We start from the raw sequence: 20969 nt of genomic DNA, 5'->3' as shown, positions 1-20969 counted from the left end.
TCTTTCTTGTCCTTCTTGAAAATTTGAACATTTGCCAGCTTCTAGTCAACTGGGATCCGTCCAGATTCCCAAGACTGATGAAAAACAGTTGAGAGAGGTCTCATGATGACATTGGCCAGCTCTCTGAGTACCCTGGAATGGATCCCAGAAGGCCCCATGGACTTACATGCATCCATTTCCATGTTTGATGGTAATACTCTAAATTCTTCTATTTTTTCCATTTGAGGTACAAGGAAGATCTCAGTCCTTTTATGGAGCTTCCAAGCACATATTAAGAACCTGGAAAAAAGCGTGAGTTCTCAGACAGTAGGAATCACTTCCTCAGCCTACCTTTTTCTGAAGCAGACACCTGGGTCTAGTGCATTGAAATAAATATAGATTTAAAGCTCTGAAAATCAGAAAATAGTGAATGGAGAAGGTTATGTACCGACAGTGAAGGTAGGAAGTTAAGCAGTATAAGACCATGGAAGGTAGAAAGTGGCGGTACGGGATCCAAAGAGATATGGTTTATAGTATATTTAGCATTCAGTAATGAATGCTGAGTTCAAGAAAAGTAACTACTCAGAGAAAACCAGTATATTTAAAAAAAAAAAAATGGTGTGTAAAGGGAGTGGAAGATACATTATAAATGATGGGACCGATACAAGTGAAAGCTCAGTAGGTCAGAAAAGGGAGATAAATCAGTGGTCTTCTTGCTATTGCCAACTCTGTTTAATAAAATTGCCACGATTTTCTAACAGTTTTATAAATCACATAAAAAGCTACAGTAATTTAAATACACAACCATTATTTCACTATCATAGATTCATAGATTCATAGAATGGCCTGGGTTAGAAGGGACCTCAAAGATCATCGAGTTTCAACCCGCCTGCTGAGTGCAGGGTTGCCAGCCACTCAACCAGGCTGCCCAGAGCTGCGTCCAGCCTGGCCTTGAATGCCTCCAAGGATGGGGCATCCACAACCTCCTCGGGCAGCCTGTTCCAGTGCGTCACCACCCTCTGAGTGAAAAACTTCCTCCTAACATCTAACCTAAATCTCCCCTGTCTTTGTTTAAAACCATTCCCTCTTGTCCTATTGCTATCAACCCACGTAAACATTCATTCCCTCTCCTGCTTAATAAGCTCCTTTCAAGTATTGGAAAATCACAGTGAGTTCTCTCCAGAGCCTTCTCTTCTCCAAGCTAAACAATCCCAACTCCCTCAAACTTTCTTCACAGGAGAGGTTCTCCAGCAATCTCTGATCATCTGGACAGCCGCAGGCCTGGACACAGTGCTCCAGATGAGGCCTCACGAGGGTGGAGTACAGAGGACAGTCTCCTCCCTCTCCCTGCTGCCACCCCTGTGCAAGCGCACACTGCTGGCTCATGTCCATTGTACATGCACTACAGTCCAACATTCCAAGACAATATACAAAAATAACCTAATTTCTGCTATATTTAAACACTTTTTCACCTTCTTTTACACTGTATCGTTTGAGGCTTTGCTCATTCATATGAACAATCCCAGAGCACATCTGATTCCGAACTGCCCACAGTCTTTGTGGCCAGATGTAACAGCAGTTAGAAAAAACAAAAAACATTTTGAAAGGGGACAGAATGGATCCCTTGAAGTTCTTGTTAAAATGTTTTCTTTCTGCTATAAACATCTGTAAGAATTTTTATGGTCTACCAGTTGCAATGTACTGTTACTTGTATAATGTGTGCGGGGAGTACTGCCAAACCGTTTCACCCCCTCCCCATAAATTTGGTATTGTATTTGATACTTTGTATGCAGATGACCTACGTGGAAGTCATTTCAGGGAAATGGAGGAATGATAGTTATGATCACATAGTAATTTGTTTTCCCTTTGTAATTCTTGAGAGGGTTTTCTTTTTTTTTTGAAAGCCTAAGTTTATTCAACTTGACATTCAAAAGGCCAGAGCAGAAAACTGTAATTGTGTACTAACAAAACTGGTTTGGGCATGGAATTTATTTTAAGACCAGAAAATGGTTGCAACTTTTTGCATTGGGAATATACTACACTTACATGTGCTACTAGACTCCCTTCAGTATGCATAGTTTGATTTATGATCTTGTAAATGGTTCTGTATTTTATTTAACATACAATATTCTGTGTACGCACTGCTGTCCATAGCACAATCACTATTCACTTGAGAACAAGATCATTTTAGTAGCAGAAAACAGATGTAGAATTGTGAAAATGACCAGTATTTTTCACTTTGTCTGCTTAGTGTATGCTAAAGTGTTAACTCTAACAAGAGATTTGGTTGCATGTCCAAGATACGCACCATCCAGATTTGTGTCATATGAGACAGAAGCAACTGCTCTGGCTTTCCATTTCCTGTATCACAGCATTAGTTCCCTACCAAATGTGAGAATCCTGCTGAGAGTCAAGGAGGCAAAGACACTGATCTGCAAATAAAAATCCCAAACTATATGTATTTGCCCTTGAAACAACTTCAAAGTGATTGATTGCTCAGATAACAGCACCTCAGTGGCGATAGCTGCATTGCTGCTATAGTCAGGTTCTCAACAGAGGCAATTGCCCTGGATCAGGTGGTTAGCAGTAGGTTGCTGCTCAACACATTTCTTAATTCCCAGGTTTCTTTCTTTTACTTCCTACAGTCTGCAAAAAATTGTGGTTTGGATCTGTACTTGTTAGTCAAGCTATAGGGGAAGATCATGACAGAATATACCAGGAAGTTCTAGAGCTGAGAGGTAAATTAGAGAGAACATGGTAGGAAGAGAGAAACAAGGTGAAGCACAAAACTGCGCATTGAAAAAGTGGGAAATGCTATAGGCAGTGGCTGATGGCCGGAAGCTGGGATCCTATTCAGCAGGGTGGGGTAAGGGAATTGAGGCGCACCTCTTTCAGGTGTCTGCAAGACCTGGCACAGGCAGGAGCTGCTGCTACTGGTCATTTCTTGCAATTAGACAGCATTTGTCTGCAATATTACTCATGGCAATACCTGGACAAATTGAGCCTGGTGTAGGTTTTGGTCTAAATTATGTAATTATTCTTACTAAGGTAAATTACAAATATTAAAAACACTAGCTGTCACAGCAGTGCCAGCAACTCTGAAGGTATAAGCATGACTGTGTTGAGAAATAAGTGCTTACTACTACCTGACAAAGTGACCAATACTGTGTAATTACCAGATGAGTACCCGACTACTACTCGGGCTCAAGAGTGGTTACAAGATAATGTCATTGTATTGCCATCTGGCGACAAACAGTGGAATTATCAACTAGAACTTTAATGGAAAACATCAAATGAAAATGAAGATGGAAGGCCTACAATAAAATTATCTCCCTGGTCCCAGATGGACAGGGTGACTTGGATTTTCTATTTTTAAACCAGGTGGGCAGGCCTTCTTTCTCTCTTCCACTCAATATTAGCATAATTCAACAAGATGAATTTATTGTGTTGACATGAAGAGAAAAATGTATGCATCACATTTATAAAATAATCTGTATGACATAACAACTAATAGCCACCTGCCTGCATGCAGTTTATATATATATATTTAAATGGATGATAATCCAGTATTTCAGAATTATGTGAATATGAAAACTCAGCATTATTCTTTAAAACAACATAGGTTTCAGGAAAATGAGGACTGAAAAGATATATAAACATATTTGTCGGTGAAAATGTACATCAGACTGACATTTAGGCTTGACAAAATTTACCCAGATTTTCCAAAGCTACTTTCCTCACTATTCATAACCAATACATACAATGCAATAATTTTTGAATATTTTTTTGTATATAGTCTTTACCTGTTCCCTAGGAGAATGACAGTTAACTACTAATAAAAGTGAGAAGATAAAGCTTTAGGAAGCATTCCCCAAATACATTCAGCCTTAAATTTATCTCTAAGCAATCATTCAGTGTGCTGTCAGCACATCAGAGCTAAAGATTCCTAACAGGCCCTGGGATCAGTCAGTAGGAGCAGTCTGTAGGCAAAATTTGTAGACAAAGAGGGCTGTGAATGCTGAAAGAAAACCATGCCACACCCGTGCTTTATTCAGTCTGTTTTCTTCAGAGCAGCTTAAGGCAAACTCAGGCAGTTGCAGTTCGCCATGATTCTGGGCACTTGACCTGACAAAAACAGCCTGCAGGCCCCAGAGGCTTTCCCCTTTGAACTTCCCACTGTGCAAATTTGCCTTCCTCTTGCCCATCTCTTCCTCTTAAGTCCTCCTCAGCCACGTGACATGGCAAACTTTAAACAGACTGGCTCTTTAACCCTGATAAGAGCCGCTTCAAACCCCAAACTCCCTTCTATTCCTCCTTCTGTGTTTTGCACAGTATGAAAAGGACCCAGCACCTGTCTGTCTGTGGTTATGGCCTCTGCAGAACAGCTGCCATCAGAATAATCATACGCTATCATGATGGAAACCTGCTACAGCAATCTTTGCAGTGGAATAATTGCTCAAATTTACCATTGGTACCACACTTTCAAATGCTAGCTCCCTCACCCATTGGGTATTTTCTTCCTCAGTACTTGTGACACCATTTCTGATGCAGGAAGAATTTGCCATTGGGATCAGGTGAGTAAAGGAAGAGCACTGGGCTGAAGATGAAGTGTACACTACGAGCCACTGAGGATGAGCCCTGTGAGTGCAGCACAGACCCTGATGCAGAGCTAACATCACTCTTTTGCTCCATTATGCGTTTAGATGAAGGGAGTAGAGAAGTGTTGACTCACCACCTCTGGAGCATGAGTTCACCAGGTAGGGGAGGTCTGTGGCATTTCTCTGAGAGACTGTGAGAAATAGCCTCTGGTCCAAAACATGGTTAGGAGTATCATGGCAAATATGTGAAACAGCGTAGCTGGAAACAGGGAAGGAAGGCTAGTTAAGCGGAAGATACAGCTGGCAATTAGAATGTTGATGTTGAAGTAATATTGTTCCAAGAATAGATTATCTCAGTTTGCTATTGTGAAGACTTATGGGGATAGTGTGCAATTCTTAAAAGGCACTAAAAAGTGCTTTCTCCATTGCCCTAGTGATTTTGAGTAAGATTTCACTGTGTTGGCAGGCAAGAAGTAAGCTGGGCTTTGAAAGAGCTATCTGTGTGCTGTTTCTTTCATTAAAAGTATGGATTCCTAGTCTACACAATATGTTGATCTAGTAACAATGCTCACACTGTGCTTAAGATGCATTTCCGTAAGCAGTGAAGCTGATCTAATAGTTCATCATCATGGAAGTAAGCAAAGCAAAGGGTGAGTAAACACTCCTTTCCTTCCTCTACTGCTTCTCTCTTCCCTGCCTTCCTCTCATCCTTGGCCAAACTGTGCTCATGCTGGCTCACGTTTGGCAGATTCAACCATAAGCCAGTTAGCTCACTAACCAACACAAATCTGTATGCTGTTTTCTGCAGAATCAACTTCTGCTGAGTTAGTGAATTGAATCAGTCAAAGAGTGGTGATTAGATGGTGATTAGGGAGGTGATTCTGTCCCTCTACTCTGCTCTTGTGAGACCCCACCTGGAGTACTGTGTCCAGTTCTGAGGCCCGCAACACAAGAAGGACATAGAACAGCTGGAGTGGGTCCAGAGGAGGGCACGAAGATGATGAGAGAGCTGGAGCACCTCCCATTTGGAAACAGGCTGAGATTGCTGGGCCTTTTCAGCTTGGAGAAAAGATGGCTCCGGGGGGACCTTATAGTTGCCTTCCAGTACCTGAAGGGGGTCTACAGGAAAGATAGGGAGATAAGAGCATGTAGCTACAGGATGAGGGGAAATGGCCTTAAACTGAAAGAGGGTAGATTTAGACTAGACATTAGGAAGAAATTCTTGACTGTGAGGGTAGTGGAACAGGTTTCCCAGTGAGGTTGTTGATGTCCCCTCCCTGGAGGCATTCAAGGTCAGGCTGGATGGGGCTTTGACCAACCTGGTCTAGTGGCAGGTGTCCCTGCCTATAGCAGGGGGATTGGAACTAGATGATCTTAAAGGTCCCTTGCAACACAAACCATTCTATGATTCTGTAATTCTAGGTAATGAGCACAAACTGAAATGCAAGAAGTTCCTTCTAAACATTGGGAAGCACTTCTTTATGTAGGTGCTGGAGCACTGGCACAGGCTGCCCAGAGGCTGTGGGGTCTCCTCCTTGGGGAATCTTCCAAAGCCGCCTGGACATGGCGCTGTGCACCCTGCTCTGGGTGTCCCTCCTGCAGCAGGGGTTGAGCCAGAGGGATCCAGAAGTTGCCCACGTCCACCACCTTGTGGTTCTGTGGGAACCATTTGGATTTTAAAGGCTTGTATTTAATTAAAGGACAATTCATTTGCTGTCTGGATGTGGCAGATGGGTCATGATGCGTTGTCTTATTCTCCCATTTCTTTCTCACAATCTGTAGAAATGTATTTCTTGCATTTGATTATTTGTGTCTTCTCTAATCTCTGATTAAGATAATTGTCGTGTAAATTTTCTTACATGATTCATCTTTGTACAGTAATACCTTTTCATCTTCCTTTCTAATTGGGAATATTTCTCTGTGAATTGTCTTACTCTTACTTCAGCTACTGGGGGTGAAAATGTTCTGTAATCTGAACAATCTAAGAACCTTTGCAATAGGCACTGACTACGATTTGGAAAAGTATGAGATACTTACCTGTATACATTTTCTTTCATTTTCAAGTCAAGGACTGGGTTTTGTGCTTAGGAAGAGAAGTAACTTAACTCAGTTAAAAAACATGTGAATTCCTTTTTCAGTAGTTTATCTAATGCTTTTACCTAAGTCTCTTTGATTTCATTCCTATCCATCAATAACTTTTACAGCTAGACAAGAAACAGCATTTATAATCTCTGAGCATTTTCTACAGGTCAAAATATTTTACTAACCTAAAAATTCAATAACCTAAAACATTTACCTATTCAAAACTCTGAAATAGTCTGAAATGAGGCAAGATGAAACATCATTTTGATGATTATATCTAATAGTTAATTTCAATTTTGTTGAATTGTTTTTGAGGTGGGCTGTGGTTTGTAGTTTACCACACAAGAATTCAGGTACTGCCATAGCTGAAAGACTCCAAAGCTTGTTTAGTTCACCATATTATCTTTTGCCAAATGTTTAAGAGAAAAGTGCTGACCTATACAGGGAACAGATGTAGGCAGTAGATGTTAAGTTTTACTGAGAAAGAAATAAAGAAAAAGAAAGGAAGAAAGGAAGAAAGAGAAAAGCAATACGTGTAAGGTTGCTAAACTAAAACCGATTTCAGAAAAGTAAGGTTTTTTTCACATTGTGTAAAGTAGCATTAGCAAGCTCTTTTCAACTTGCTACAGTTGGTTGCAATTCAGTATTTCTTAATTCAGGTATATGTCTAGAATCGTTCTGCATATAGATCAGATTTAAAACTTTTTTATTTTATTTCATTTCTTTTTCATGAAACTCTTGAAAATCTAAGTCTTGTGACTGTGGCTAATGACACACTGTTTAAAAAATGTCTGCTCCATTCTTTCCCCTGATATTTCTTATTGTCCCACTCAGGTGTTTTTTTTTTTTTTTTAACACATTTCTCAGCGTCTTGTAAAGCCACAAATTAATGGGATTGGGTAAATAACCCAGCTAAAGAAACAAAGGAGTGGGGGGGATAAGGAGGAAGTGAATGGTTGTTTCAACAGATGCTGATTAATAAATGTAGTGCCACATTTTATGTGTGCCTCAAACAGCGTTTGTCAAAGAGGCTTCACCTTCCCTGCAGGCAAGGAAGAAACACTCCTGAAAGTAAATGTTCCCAGAATGCTATCTCCTTCGAGATCAGGAATTCGGATGTATCCATCTGTCTCAGCATGACAAAGAGTCTGTCCCTGCAACAACTGCACCTGAGGAATTTGAGGAGGAAGCCTAGCACATCCTGCTGCAATTCAAAACAGAGAGTGAGAGCTACCTCTCTTCCAGTGCTTGCTTGCTTTCTGGTACACAGCTCATCAGAGTGGACATGAGCTAAAATAGTAGGCTGAACTGGAACAAATGAGGCATGTATTTCTTGCTATCAGCTCTTTTTGGAATTAAAGTAAAGTTACCTTGGCAAGGACATAGCTCAGCCATCAGCCAGGCTGCGGAGAAATCTAACACATAGAATCACAGAATCATAGAATGGCCTGGGTTGAAAAGGACCTCAAAGATCATCGAGTTTCAAACCCCTGCTGAGTGCAGGGTCGCCAACCACTAGATCAGGCTGCCCAGAGCCACATCCAGTCTGGCCTTGAATGCCTCCAGGGATGGGGCATCCACAACCTCCTCAGGCAACCTGTTCCAGTGCGTCACCACCCTCTGAGTGAAAAACTTCCTCCTAACACCTAGCCTAAACCTCCCCTGTCTCAGTTTAAAACCATTCCCCCTTGTCCTATCGTTATCCACCCTTGTAAACAATCATTCCCCCTCCTGTTTATACACTCCCTTCGAGTACTGGAAGGCCACAATGAGGTCTCCCTGGAGCCTTCTCTTCTCCAAACTAAACAAGCCCAGTTCCCTCAACCTTTCTTCACAGAAGAGCTGGTCTAGCCCTCTGATCATCTTGGTGGCCCTCCTATGAACTCGTTCCAAGAGCTCTGCATCTTTCTTGTACTGGGGGCCGCAACACACTGAATTGCTGTAGTCAAATTAACCAAAAGCTTTGAGACCAATGAAAACATGAAACATAAACACACTTCTTTTTTTCCAGTGTTATAGTCTGTATAATATAGCCCATATAATACAATTTTCTCTCTTTCCAGATCAGAACAAAAAAAACCACAGGCGTCCCAGTTAGTCTCTCAAGCAAGCTTTAATCCCTAAATAAATGGAAGGGCAGTTTAGCTCAGTTAACAAACACAATAAATCACCACTCTACATGCCTCCAGGTCAGGCAACTTGTAGCGATAGCCTGATCTAGAGAAAAATATCTTTCACTTCAAGATGACCCTCCTGTAGCTAGCCGATTCCTACTTCTGTTGGGTAGGAAATTTAAGCCTTGTAGCAGGCAATTGTCCTGAGTGCTTCCCTGCCACCACACTACTTACAGAGCTGCTCCCACATGTCCTCATAGTGCTACCACACCGTACAGCAGTTACTGCAAGTCACCAGTTTCATCTGCAGAAGAGCAAGACTGCTTGGCTGATCAGCAGTGAAGAAATCTGTTAGGATTTGTACTTAATGTCTCACATAGATATTAAGACATAACATAACTTCCAGATCAGCAGAATATATGAAGTCTTTTTTTTTTTTCCTTCTGGTATGTAAGCACAGCAAAGAATGTAAAGGGAAGGTTTCTGTTTGAATGTCAGATCAAGCAAAGGCAGACACTTCCTGCAGACACGTTTACTGCATTACCCTGTCACTGAGGCAATTTACTGAAATGAATTTTCAATAGCAGACAACAAAAGCTAGAGGTTAATCTTAGTGGAAGCCGTAAGTACTCACTACCTTCAAAAATAAAGCCATTTTTATATTGGTGTCTATAAGACATACAGTCTACAAAATCTTCATCTTCTTAACATCTCAGTTTCTGCACTGAGGGAAATGTTTACTTGCTTCACAAGGGTAATGTAATGTAATATGAATTAACTTCTAAGCACTCTGAATCCTCAAATGAAAGGAACTCTTCCAGTATAAATTCCCATGATTAATAGTATATTATCACGCACAGAATCCCAGTTTTCTATAAAAGAAATGTGAGCAGGACAATCCCCAAAGCAAATAATGTTCATTAGGTGTTCCAATTCTGACAAAAATTGGGACACTGTGGCCATTTCTTTTATCAGGCAAAAGACTGAATGTACTGCATGTAGGAACACAAAAGAATAAAAAGTATAGCCAGATTTCCCTACTGCAACTCTCCAAATCAGCCCATGTGATCACAGTGCCTCACAATGAGGCATACATGACGCAACCTACATTGCAATATGTGCAATGCAAATAAGGTACAAAGCACCACACGTATGCAAAACCTGCAGCCAATAGCATTTACACCATAGGCTGCATATATGCCCAAGCCTAGTTAAGGATTTGTACCTACTGGCTAGGAATCGGTGTCTAGTTTACAGTGCATGTAAAAGTGTGTGCAGTTTGAAAATATGTCATGATCCAGGAGCACTAGGAACTTAGCTGTATTCCAGGAGCCTGCAATATCCATTGCCCTGTGTACAATTTCATTAGACATCGTCAAGCCAAACTGGAAGTACACACAAAAAGTCAATAATTTAGCTTTTCACAAATTGACTTTCTTGATGGATACTCAAAGGAGAGCTGTGACCAGAATAGCGGAAGCTCTTGTTGTTATGCTACCCCAATGCTCACGCAATATGCTGAATGTGCTAGAATGTAGAAAGAAGTGAGGAGACTCTCCTTAGGCATAGCTCACACTTTCAAAGACGATCTTCAGTCAGTCCCTAAAGCTGAGCTGGGAAAATAGACTGGCTGGTGTCCAGGTGTGAAGAAATACTGCTTTCTAAACCTGCACAGAGACAGTAGATCTAGTGAGAGAAGGTTGCTTTATTTGGCTACTGATAACTTGATGGCTCTTGCCTGAGTTCTCTGCGGTGAAAATATTTTCTTTTTCATTATTTGGCATGGCTCAGAAGAAAGTAAGAAATCATGTCCGTTTAAAATTATTATTGGTTTTACTTTCGCTTTCCCAAGTGACCAGGTGAAATCTTTCTGTGACCTACCCCTAGACTAGGTCACCTCAGCCTGGCTGGTGGCCAGGCCCAGAAGGGCCACACCAAGGCAAAGCATGCTCTCCCAGTCCTTGTACCAGACTCTAAATAGATTTGCACTGAACGTAATCAGAGCATATGCAAAACTGCCCATAAATAAGCTGCAAGACAATACCGAAAGCTAAGTGGAGAAATGGAGCACTGGTTTGGTAGTTTCGAACCACCGGGATGCACCCTTTCAGAGACTAAAAATTCAGTAATCTGTAGGTTAAAGAAGTGATTTTCTACCTTCAGGAAGAACAACGAAAGAACTATAACTAATATGTTTGAATTAGGAAGATAAGGCAAAATAGGCTTTCTGTTATCATCAGAGACAAAGATCTGATGTTATTACACACTGCTGAGCATATTATGAGGCCAGCCATCACTTTCTTACATTAAAAAGTGGCAAACAGGAACTTCCCAAACAGCATTGTCATATGAATTGTAAGAGGAAGCTACACGGGTCAATAATAATGACAAAATGGAAAATAACTAGCAGCATCCAGCCCACCTATCAAGACAGATAAGGGCTGAGTGAAGGACAGTGATGATAAAGAACCAGATGCACTGTAATCTGCCCTGACTTGGAAGGATAGTAAACAGAATGTGCATGAACAGTGCTGGGGACCATGTACAGAAGCTGGATGGAAGTGTTACATCTGACAGCAAGGGAACATCACTCTTACCGCTTTGCATTGCTGCTGAGACTGGGGGACTCCCAAGACAGAATGCTTGAAGGACAAGGAGATGGTTTGTCAAAATACCAATACACTGAGGGCAGAAGCTATTTTGCCTGGCGTGGGTTGTATCACACTACCCTCTTCCCCAGAAACAGTGAAACACTTCTGTAAAGGACAGAAGGTTTAACAGTAATTCTCACTGTTAGTCTACAACTGTGTAACCTTCTGTAGCATCACACATCTCTTACTCTAAACTCTCACCATCTTTTTAGTAGATGTACTATCATAAGTTGTCTTATAAAATACTTATTTTGCACTGATGGTCCAATTTATTTTTTAATTATTATTCCCCCCCCCCCCCCCCGTAGCTGCAGGCTTATCTATAGCAGCTGCTGGCACACAAGGTCTTGTAAGGATCCTCATGAATTATTGATCCCTTCCGCAATGCCAGCGCCTCCATTCATCTGGGCAGGCTGAGATCACAGGCTGACAGCTTTCTTTCCAGGACAGCCACCCGCGCCTTTGTTCTCCCCGGGCTGAGGTCACCGCCCACCCCTACTCTCAACATGGCGGCCGCGGGTGATGGCGGCTTCTCCCCTGCTGAGAGGGATGGGCACCAGCCACCATCTTAAAAAGGGAACAGGTTGCAGGTTTCAACAACATTGGAATCCACATTATTTTCACAAGAGGGTAAGATTTAGGAGAGTAAGTGTATGCACAGTATAAAAAATTTAATACAATTAATTTTAACTGCTAGGCTAAGATTTACACGATCTCATAATTGACTTGTGGTGGTGGAAGCGGCTGCAATGCCACATGCCCAGCAAGCCAGCGTCCCGCCAGCATTGTCCCCACAGGGGAATGGGGCAGGAGCTATGAGCTCATTTTTGTGGTGCTGCATGTTCAGTGCATCTTGTACGTGGGGTGAAGAAGGATGAAACAGTTAGTTTTTATTCATTTAATAACAGCTCTTGAAGCACATTTTTTTTAAGTGCTACTCATCGAGATAACTTTTAAAGAGACAAAAAACAGCATTAACTCTCTTAGAAAAATTATTATATCACAAACTCATTTTTAAAGTCTGTCAAATAGCATAGAACATCTAAGTATATCATTATACCATTGTGTTTATCTTGTTACCAATACAAGTACTGAATATTGCATTGTAAGATCTTATAATTTATGAGATAAAATTACATTAAATGCAGAAGGATGAGCATTCAGTTACACCCTCTTACACTCTACACATAATGTTGGTTACTAATTGCTACTTTTTAGTGAGACAGCAGTTGCCTGGATGTAATCTGAAAAAAAACCTGGGTTTAATTTAAAACTTCACTGCCAGATTTCACACTTTATACTTAGTAAGAACTGTTTCTTGCCAAATGAACTTTCAGAAGACCATACTGTGCAAAACAGGTGATGCCGCATTTGAAAAATAAGCATAAATCTGTGAACACAGACTGCAGTCCATCCAGACAGTGCAAATGTTTAACCTAGGGAAGAGCTGCCTGTGAGAAGCACTGTATTTATTGTTATGAAACACTCTTTGTATATTTCAAAACCAGTTCAGGGAAGCCAATTCCAATGTCCTCATATGCAGATTGTTTTCAGACTGTGACAAAAGTTTTAGTTAATCAAGATTACTTCTCACAACAGAAATGTTTAAGGATCAGAGAAACAAACAGAATGAAAAAAAAAAAAAGAAAACTGAATACACTGTAGAAGTTTGGAAAAGGCTCACATCATGCAGAGGAATGCTGTAAGGCCTTCAAAGGCAGCAAGTATTCTTTTTCTGAAGTTGTGAAAAGGGACTGAAACTCCTTCCAGTACTTGACGGGAACTTAGAAACAGGAAGGAGACTGACTTTTTACGTGATGTGATAGTAATAGGACAAGCGAGAATGTCTTTAAACTAAAAGAGGGGAGATTTAAATTAGATTCTAGGAGGAAAATTTTTACTCAGAGGGCAGTGAGGCACTGACACAGGTTGTCCGGAGAAGTCCCATGCCTGGAGGTGCTTGAGGCCAGGATGGATGGGGCCCTGGGCAGCCTCAGCTGGTGGGTGGCAGCCATGCCCATGGTAGAGGGTTGAAACTCAGTGGGCTTTAAGGGCCCTTCCAAATCAAGCTATTCTGTGATTCTATGATTTTATGATTCTCTGAACTGCAAAACTTACTCTCCAGGAAGTTTAAATAAATGGATGAATGAGATAGAGGGATTAAGTTTGAATGAAGTCTCAGTGAAGAAACAAATTCAAAGATTGCGAAGGTCTACTTGATATGCAAAGTTCTTTTACATAGAATGACAAAAATTACAGCAAAAAATGGTTCAGGGATCATCACTACGCAGTCAGCTACTTGTGCTATGCAGCGAAATAATGAAGAGCATCCATCAGCACATGGATCCATCAGATCCATTTCTACCTTACCTTACCTCCCACTCCTAAAACTTCCAAAAAATAATGGATGGAATCTTTTGCTTGAACAGAGGTTGTAATTAAAACTATAAATAATTATGATGAGCATATTTCAAGTGCAGTTAAGTATCCCAGACACTTACTGGAATACTGATCACTTACAAATATCAAGAGAAGTCTCAGGATGTGGTACCAAATTTGTACATATTGGATCACCCTACAGTGCAGTTTTATTGTAGGTCAAGCATTAATACAGCATGGCATTTCTATCACATTACAAGAGCACTTGTTACAGTGTTTATGGTACTTTTCTAGTAGCTATCCTTTTTCATACTGTCTACAACAGGACAAAAGGTGTCTGATTCAGCATGAAGTCAAAAGAAGCTTGGTGAGCTACCTGCTCCAGTATCAAGTCCTCTAGGACAAAGTTAATCCTCACATATTTTATGTACACTTGAAGTTGCATGGTGAGTTTGTATGAACTCAGGATTTTGCTTAATGTATCTGTAATGCTTTTAATCCTATACTATTAGGCTTCCTAAAATGAGATAGACTGCCTTGTGAAACTATGACCTTATGGCTTGTTTCTATGAGTCAGTCGGAGGAAGAGTGTCTTCAGAAATCAGCTACAGGATTTTTTTTAATTAAAGCACCTAAATAACAATTTCAGCAGAACTGTATGAATTTTATTAGAAAGAATGATTCTGATCTTATGTATTGTGAAAATAAACAGGGATATTTTCAAGTAAATTTTCATTCTCACAATAGGATGTGCCACATGCAAAGATTATTTTTTTAATCTCAGGGCGTGGAAGCTGTTTGGTATGCTGCAAACTGATAGTACAGTCATATTATAGATTCTTAAAAATATTTTGACAGTTTTCTAATGGAAATCTGAAATTAGTACCGTATGTCCATATTTCAATTTCTAAATATATGGTTTGATAAATATAGTTTGAATCAACAGCTCCCACTAAGTCCGTTAGAATCTATCAGGAGTGTCACTTTTGAAAATACAATGTCTATCTTACTACTTTATTGTTAGCCTACCAAATAACATGATAGAAAATCTATCTGATTTGAATAATGCATTCTAATATTTTTTAAGACACTGAGAGCTAAATTTATCTGGAGTGGGATTAAACGTAGGTATTAGATCCCAGTGCCTGCTGTCTACCTTTGGTAGCAGTGGAAATCTTGTATTTAAAACTTAAAAAGCAAATTTCAGTATTGTATTTGTGAAGGAAATATCAAAATCAAAATTTAGGTATGGCTGGTTGAGGGTGTTTTATCTCCTAACCTAAATAAGAAGTGTGAGCAGCAACTACTACTTAGAAAAAGAACTCTGTGAACAGACAAAAGAAGTCACAGATGGCTTCTTTCACACACAGAGACATGCATAGCATGGCTGCAGAGAAGTCCTACACCTGCTATTCTGTAGGGAAATGGATTCCAGCAGTCACTGTGTTGCTCCAGAGGAGGAGGCATCACCTGGGGCTTGTCTGGGAGGAGATAACAGTCTGTGCCACTGTTCTTGCCAAGCTTGTGGGTGAGCCAGTGAAGCTACTGGGAACCCATATCATGTTATACCTGAGTCCACAGGCTACCTCAAAGGCTAGGAGAAGATGCTCCCAAAATCATAGAATCATAGCGTCATTTAGGTTGGAAAAGACCCTTAAGCTCAAGCCCCACCATCATATATCTCTACCAAGTCCACCACTAAGTCACATTCCTCAGTGCCACATCCACACATCTCTCACAATACTCCCAGGCAGCCCACTGCAATGCCTAACCACCTTTTCTATGACAAAATCCCTGCCTATATCCATTCTAAACCTCCTCTGGTGCAACATTCGATTTTTAGGTTTCCTCATGTCCTACCACTTGTCACCTGAGAAAAGAGACAGACACCTTCATTGCTACCTCCTTTCAGGTAGTTGTGGAGAGTGGTGGAGCCTCCCCTCAGCCTCCTTTTCTCAAAAATGTCTAGATAGTACAACTAGGATTTGTCAGACAAGTCTTTTAGGCTGAGATCTTGCTGACCTTAATGTAGAAGAAGAAAGGGTATAGGGAAGCTTCTGGGTTCTTGCAGCATAGGAACAAACAGGATTATGTGGATATCTTAAAATAACCAGAAGCCCCAGTGAGTGTTCATGGTTAGTATGAGCAAGAATTAATCTTCAGGCTTCAGGTGATGCTTAGAAGATGAACCTCTCAATTTAAATACAAACAATTTCTTAATGACTGCATTTAAAGACCTGGAAATCGTAATATATTATTTGACTTAAGATCAAATTGGCATGATAGATTGTACAGTTGTTAAGGAAACTATAATGCTAATGTGGTAAAACCTGTTGCAGAGGTTTTAAAGACTTACCTTTGTCATGAGCTGCAGATTGTAGATGGACACCTGCTGAAGATCTTCGGACAAAGAATAAATGAAATATGTATGGGTTTTACCACGGCGGGAACCTATTACAGATTAGCAAGCCAAAAGTTGTGATTAACTAACTGTGGGCAAGTAGTCAAGTGATTCAGAGCAACTATTTAATAGTAACAGGGATTATTAATTAGGTTTATTACTTGTTGAGGAAAAACACAGTGGGATACAGACTATCTAGTAAGGTTCTACTGTACTTTGATGAAAACACTTTGATATAGAAGGAGAAAGCATCTTGAAAGAAGCTTCTACAAGATACATCTTTAACCAATTGTGAGGAACTGGTTAAAAGTGGGAAGTTAGGAGAACACTTGGGACAGAGAACCTAGAAAACAGGAATCCAAGATCTTTAAAAAAAAAAAAGAGCAAGCAGAAACTGGAGACAAGCTGTTAGTTCCTAAAATAAATACTTTACATATTCAAATGTGGGCTGTTTCATTGTATAGGAAAGATAGTGAGTGTACAAAGAGACAAAGCTGGTTAAATCATGATTTCCTCATTCTTCTCAAACAAGAAAGAACCATAAAGTGCAGAAAAAAATAAAATTACCATGGATGAAATAAAAATATATAGCGTAAGTATACACATACAAAAATAAGAGGGGCCAAGACATACGCAGAACAGCAACAACAACAAGAGATAATGAACTAAGAATCTCAAGGAATAGTACGTGTCTATTTAACTACATTAAATAATTAATTAAGTAGTAACACAAACATCAAAAAAAGCATTAGCTCACTAAGCAATACAGAATAAAGTGATCAACAGATCTAAAAGTTAATGCCTTTTTTTCATCAGTTTCTACTCCCAAGGTTGACTGAGTCAGATGGTGGCACTGTGCTGTAGTTTACGGAGTAACTACCCAGCCTAAAATAAGAAAGAACAGATCAGAAAATACATTAAATTGTGGATTCTCAAATTGTCTATGCCTGAGAAATTTAAATCCAGGATACTTAAAGTTATCTTTGACAATTTGTGAAAAGTAATGAAAGATTGAAATGGGAAACTGCCATATTTACATTTGCAAAAAAAAGAGAAAAAAGATAAATCAGGGAATTCTAAACCCATCAGCTGAATGCATTTTTGTGTAAAAACATTGGAACAAGCAACCCAGGAACCAGAAAGAAGTAACAGCCAAATCATATCAGTAAAGCAAATCATACCAAGATAATTTAATTTCTCTTTATATCAGGTTAATTGTTCTTACAGATGAAGAAGCAATCAATGCTTTCTATGCTGACTTTAACATTTCTGATACTCCTGTAAGTGAAATTCTAATAAATAACCTACAGCAACATGGCCTAGATCAAACTACTGTAATGCAAAACTGTACTAATAGAGTTGTTATTGACTGTTCTCTGTCCGAGTGGGAGAGTGGGGAGTGCACTGACTGGGGTTCTGCAGAGGCTGAGCTGGCGTGGCTCACTATTTCAAAAAACACCTGAGTAGTTAAATAGAAAATAAAACTTTGCAGACAACACAAAGATTGAACAGATTTTGGCTATGCTTAGTCAGGATTATAATTTTAAAGAGTGCTGGTAAATTGTAGAAGTAACCTGGAGAAAAGAGGATGTAATCCAACAGGGAGAAGTGCAAGCTGCTAGCTATGGGCAGAAGTGATCAAATGTAGTATGGAGAACAATGATGCGCTCAGATGATTGCTCTACAAAGAAGGATGTGAGACTCCTGATTCCTTATCTACACATAGTAGTGTAGCAAAATAAAAATCACCACCACCAAAGAAACACCAGCAAAAGAAAAACAAAAAACACATGACACTAAGATAGATGAGCAGGAATACAGTCTACAAGATGCATGAAATAACCCCACCTTACATAGGACTAAAGATTCTTCAGCTGCATACTGCGTTCAGTTCTGGGCACTCAGCAAAGTCATACATCAATTAGCAAGTGTCCAGAGGGCACCAAAAGAAGAAGCAGAGGTGTAGAAAATATGGTCTGAAATAAATTAGGAATATAGTCTGGGGATATTTGTTTTGAGAAAGAAATATGTCATAAGATTTCAAACAGATCAATGGGCAATATTTGGAGGAAGGTAATACTCCAAGTTTTGTGTCCTTTTTTACAAGGTGAGAAATAAATGGTCTTGATGTTCAGCAAGAAAGATTCAAATTGGATGCCAGGGAAAACTTCTGAACGTTGAAGGTGTTGAAATAAAATTATAAGGTTGTTGAGGTTGTTTAAAATCAAGCTGACGAGTTTTAAAGAGCAGTTCAGGAATGATAAAGATATAAGTAATTTTGCATTGGGCTGGAGTGATGGAGTGCATGACCCTGAGAGCCCTTTCAGCCAGAGTGTTCCTTGTTTTCTTTGCAACTTAATTAGTGCTATGAGATTTCAGCCTGGTGAAGCACAGGGCCAGCCTCTGTCCTAATTACTCCTGTTTTTGAAATTGCTTTGGAATTGCTTTTCTTTTCTTTTCTTTTTTTTTTTTTTTTTCACATGAAAACTGCTTGCTCAGATGTTTTTAGCTGTGACAAGTCAGTCATAATATTTATTTTCAGTATCCTTCTGTAGATGAAGGATTAGGACATCCTGGTGAGGCCATAAATTAAGTCCTATAAGCAGCAGCACTAGCATGTGTTCCTACAGACAGGAGATGATTGTCTTGTAACTAGCTTGAGCTAGAAGCTTAATAGCACACGGGAATGGAGCACAGATTGCCTTCTCAAATGACTGAACGAATCATTTCACTAATCCATTCATGGCAGGAGGGTAAGAGGCTGATGTGTCACTTTGATACCGTTTCCTTGAAAAGCAGCTGGAACTCCTCATATTTGAACTAAGCCATTGTCACTTACAGTCTGTTCAGGGAATTCTTGTTCCTAGGCCTTATTACTTCCCCTATTTCCAGTTCACTGTCTGAATTTGCATAAAATACTTATGACTATTTTCAACACCTTTTGCTTATAAAGATTCAGCACAGTAGCTGAAACTGAATCAATTGTTCATTCTCCAGTGAGTATCAGGAAAGTGCCAGGATATGTGTTTGATGTTCTAAAAAGAGCCAGTACGGCGTACTGTCACACACTGACCCATTCTCATCCCTCACTGTGCACAGGCTGCTACAGAGTAATTAGCCATTCCCAAAGGTGTAACACAACGTATTTTGCATATTTTATGGCTGTCATTCTCCTTGATTCTGCCATTTCTTCTTACTTGTGGAACATACGACACTGTGCTTGTGACGATGACTATAAATTTCCCAAGGATGAAGTAAGATTTCCCAAGAATAACTGTTCTGGCTCTTCTTTGACATACACTAAATTATTAATTTTATGCAATTAATTGGGATTCGGTTCTATTCCCTTATGTTGCGCACTTTTTCTTATTGTAACACCATACATGTTAGCCAACATTAGCACACGTTTGTTTTCATGTCGCATCTCACTGTTCCCACAGGATTCAGTTTGTGCCACACACAACAGAGGATGAGCTGCTTCCAGTTGTGTGTCCTGACTGTCCAACGTGCCATCACTGGTGGAAAATGTGGTAAGACTGCCTTACTCTGCTGGCTGTTACTTTTGGTCTCTGTATCTTTATTAGAAAGTGTCCAAAAGTCATCACTTGTTTCTCCAGCTGTACATCTGCCACTCCAGGTACTCCTCCTATGGATTACACATCAGGTGGAAGGTCCAGGCCGCATCCCTCCCAGCTTCCCTCCCAGCGCCTCAGTAGCTGAGCTGCACTCTTTCCATCATGTGGCATATGGAGGAGGGGACCTAGATACAGCTCCCATTCATCACAGGAGCTGTCTCCAGCCATGAAAACTAAAACTTGTAGATGATACCTACAGATGCAGCAAGTTGCTTCCTGAATGAGTCTGAATGACATTTTTCCAGTTCTCAGAATTTGCCAATGCAAACTTGGCTGTTTTCTACAGGAACAAAAAGAAGTTTAGAAGTAAAAGTATAAACATTTTCAGCATCATAAGATATACAAGGGCTGCTCTAGAAGTAATGCCTCCTATTTTATTATGTTGGCCTACAACGTCAGAGGCAGATGTTGGTGGTATGGTAGTAGTGGCTGAACCTTCCCACCAATATCCCATTACATGCTGTTGCCATGTGACAGATGGCAGCAGACGGGCAGTCTGACACAACGGCATCTGACATGGAAGTGTGTATGAAGCAAGGGTTTGAATTCCTCTGTGCAGAAACACTGGCACCCGCTGATGTACACTGATGCTTGCTGAAGGTTTATGGAGACCAAAGAGTGGCTGTGAGCACAGCGAGGTGGTAGGTGGTGCATTTCAGCAGCAGTGACAGCTACTGTGGGTCACTTCTACTGCAGATTTTTACAAGCACTGCATGCAGGTGCAGGTGCATGTTCATTGCTGGCAAAAATGCACAATTAATGGTAGAGACTGTGTTGCAAAGTAGTATTTTGTAGCTGAGAATTTGCTTTATCAAACTGAGTTATTGCATTCTTTGTATCTATTGTAGTTTCCATGGAAGTAAATAGGAGGCATTATTTTTGGAGTGACCTTCGTACAAAAATACTGCTTATCTTGCTATCCCTGAGGAGGATGACAATGTATATACAAATATTTTGTAAGATACAAAAGGATCATTTTGGATTACAAAAATTTAATGATAATTGAAAACTGGTCTGCTGAGACCAACTACATTTTTCTCGACTGTGTAATATTTCATTTGAATTTACCTACTTTGTCTCAGTGTTAAGTAATGGAACTGCTGCAATGACTGTAATTCCCAGAAATGAAC

The 20969-nt window shown here is 40.1% G+C and overlaps 1 long non-coding RNA gene across 1 annotated transcript; it reads left to right on the top strand.

The window, feature by feature from the left end:
- On the top strand, positions 11930 to 20232 carry LOC110393586. The gene is made up of 3 exons (XR_002435048.1): positions 11930 to 12054; positions 19645 to 19734; positions 19822 to 20232. It is a non-coding gene; the product is annotated as an uncharacterized LOC110393586 (long non-coding RNA).

This window comes from Numida meleagris, chromosome 1, assembly GCF_002078875.1.
Source record: "Numida meleagris isolate 19003 breed g44 Domestic line chromosome 1, NumMel1.0, whole genome shotgun sequence".
Classification (NCBI taxonomy): Eukaryota; Metazoa; Chordata; class Aves; order Galliformes; family Numididae; genus Numida; species Numida meleagris.
Note: the sequence above shows the minus strand (reverse complement) of the source record. Positions and strands in the feature narration are given on the sequence as shown.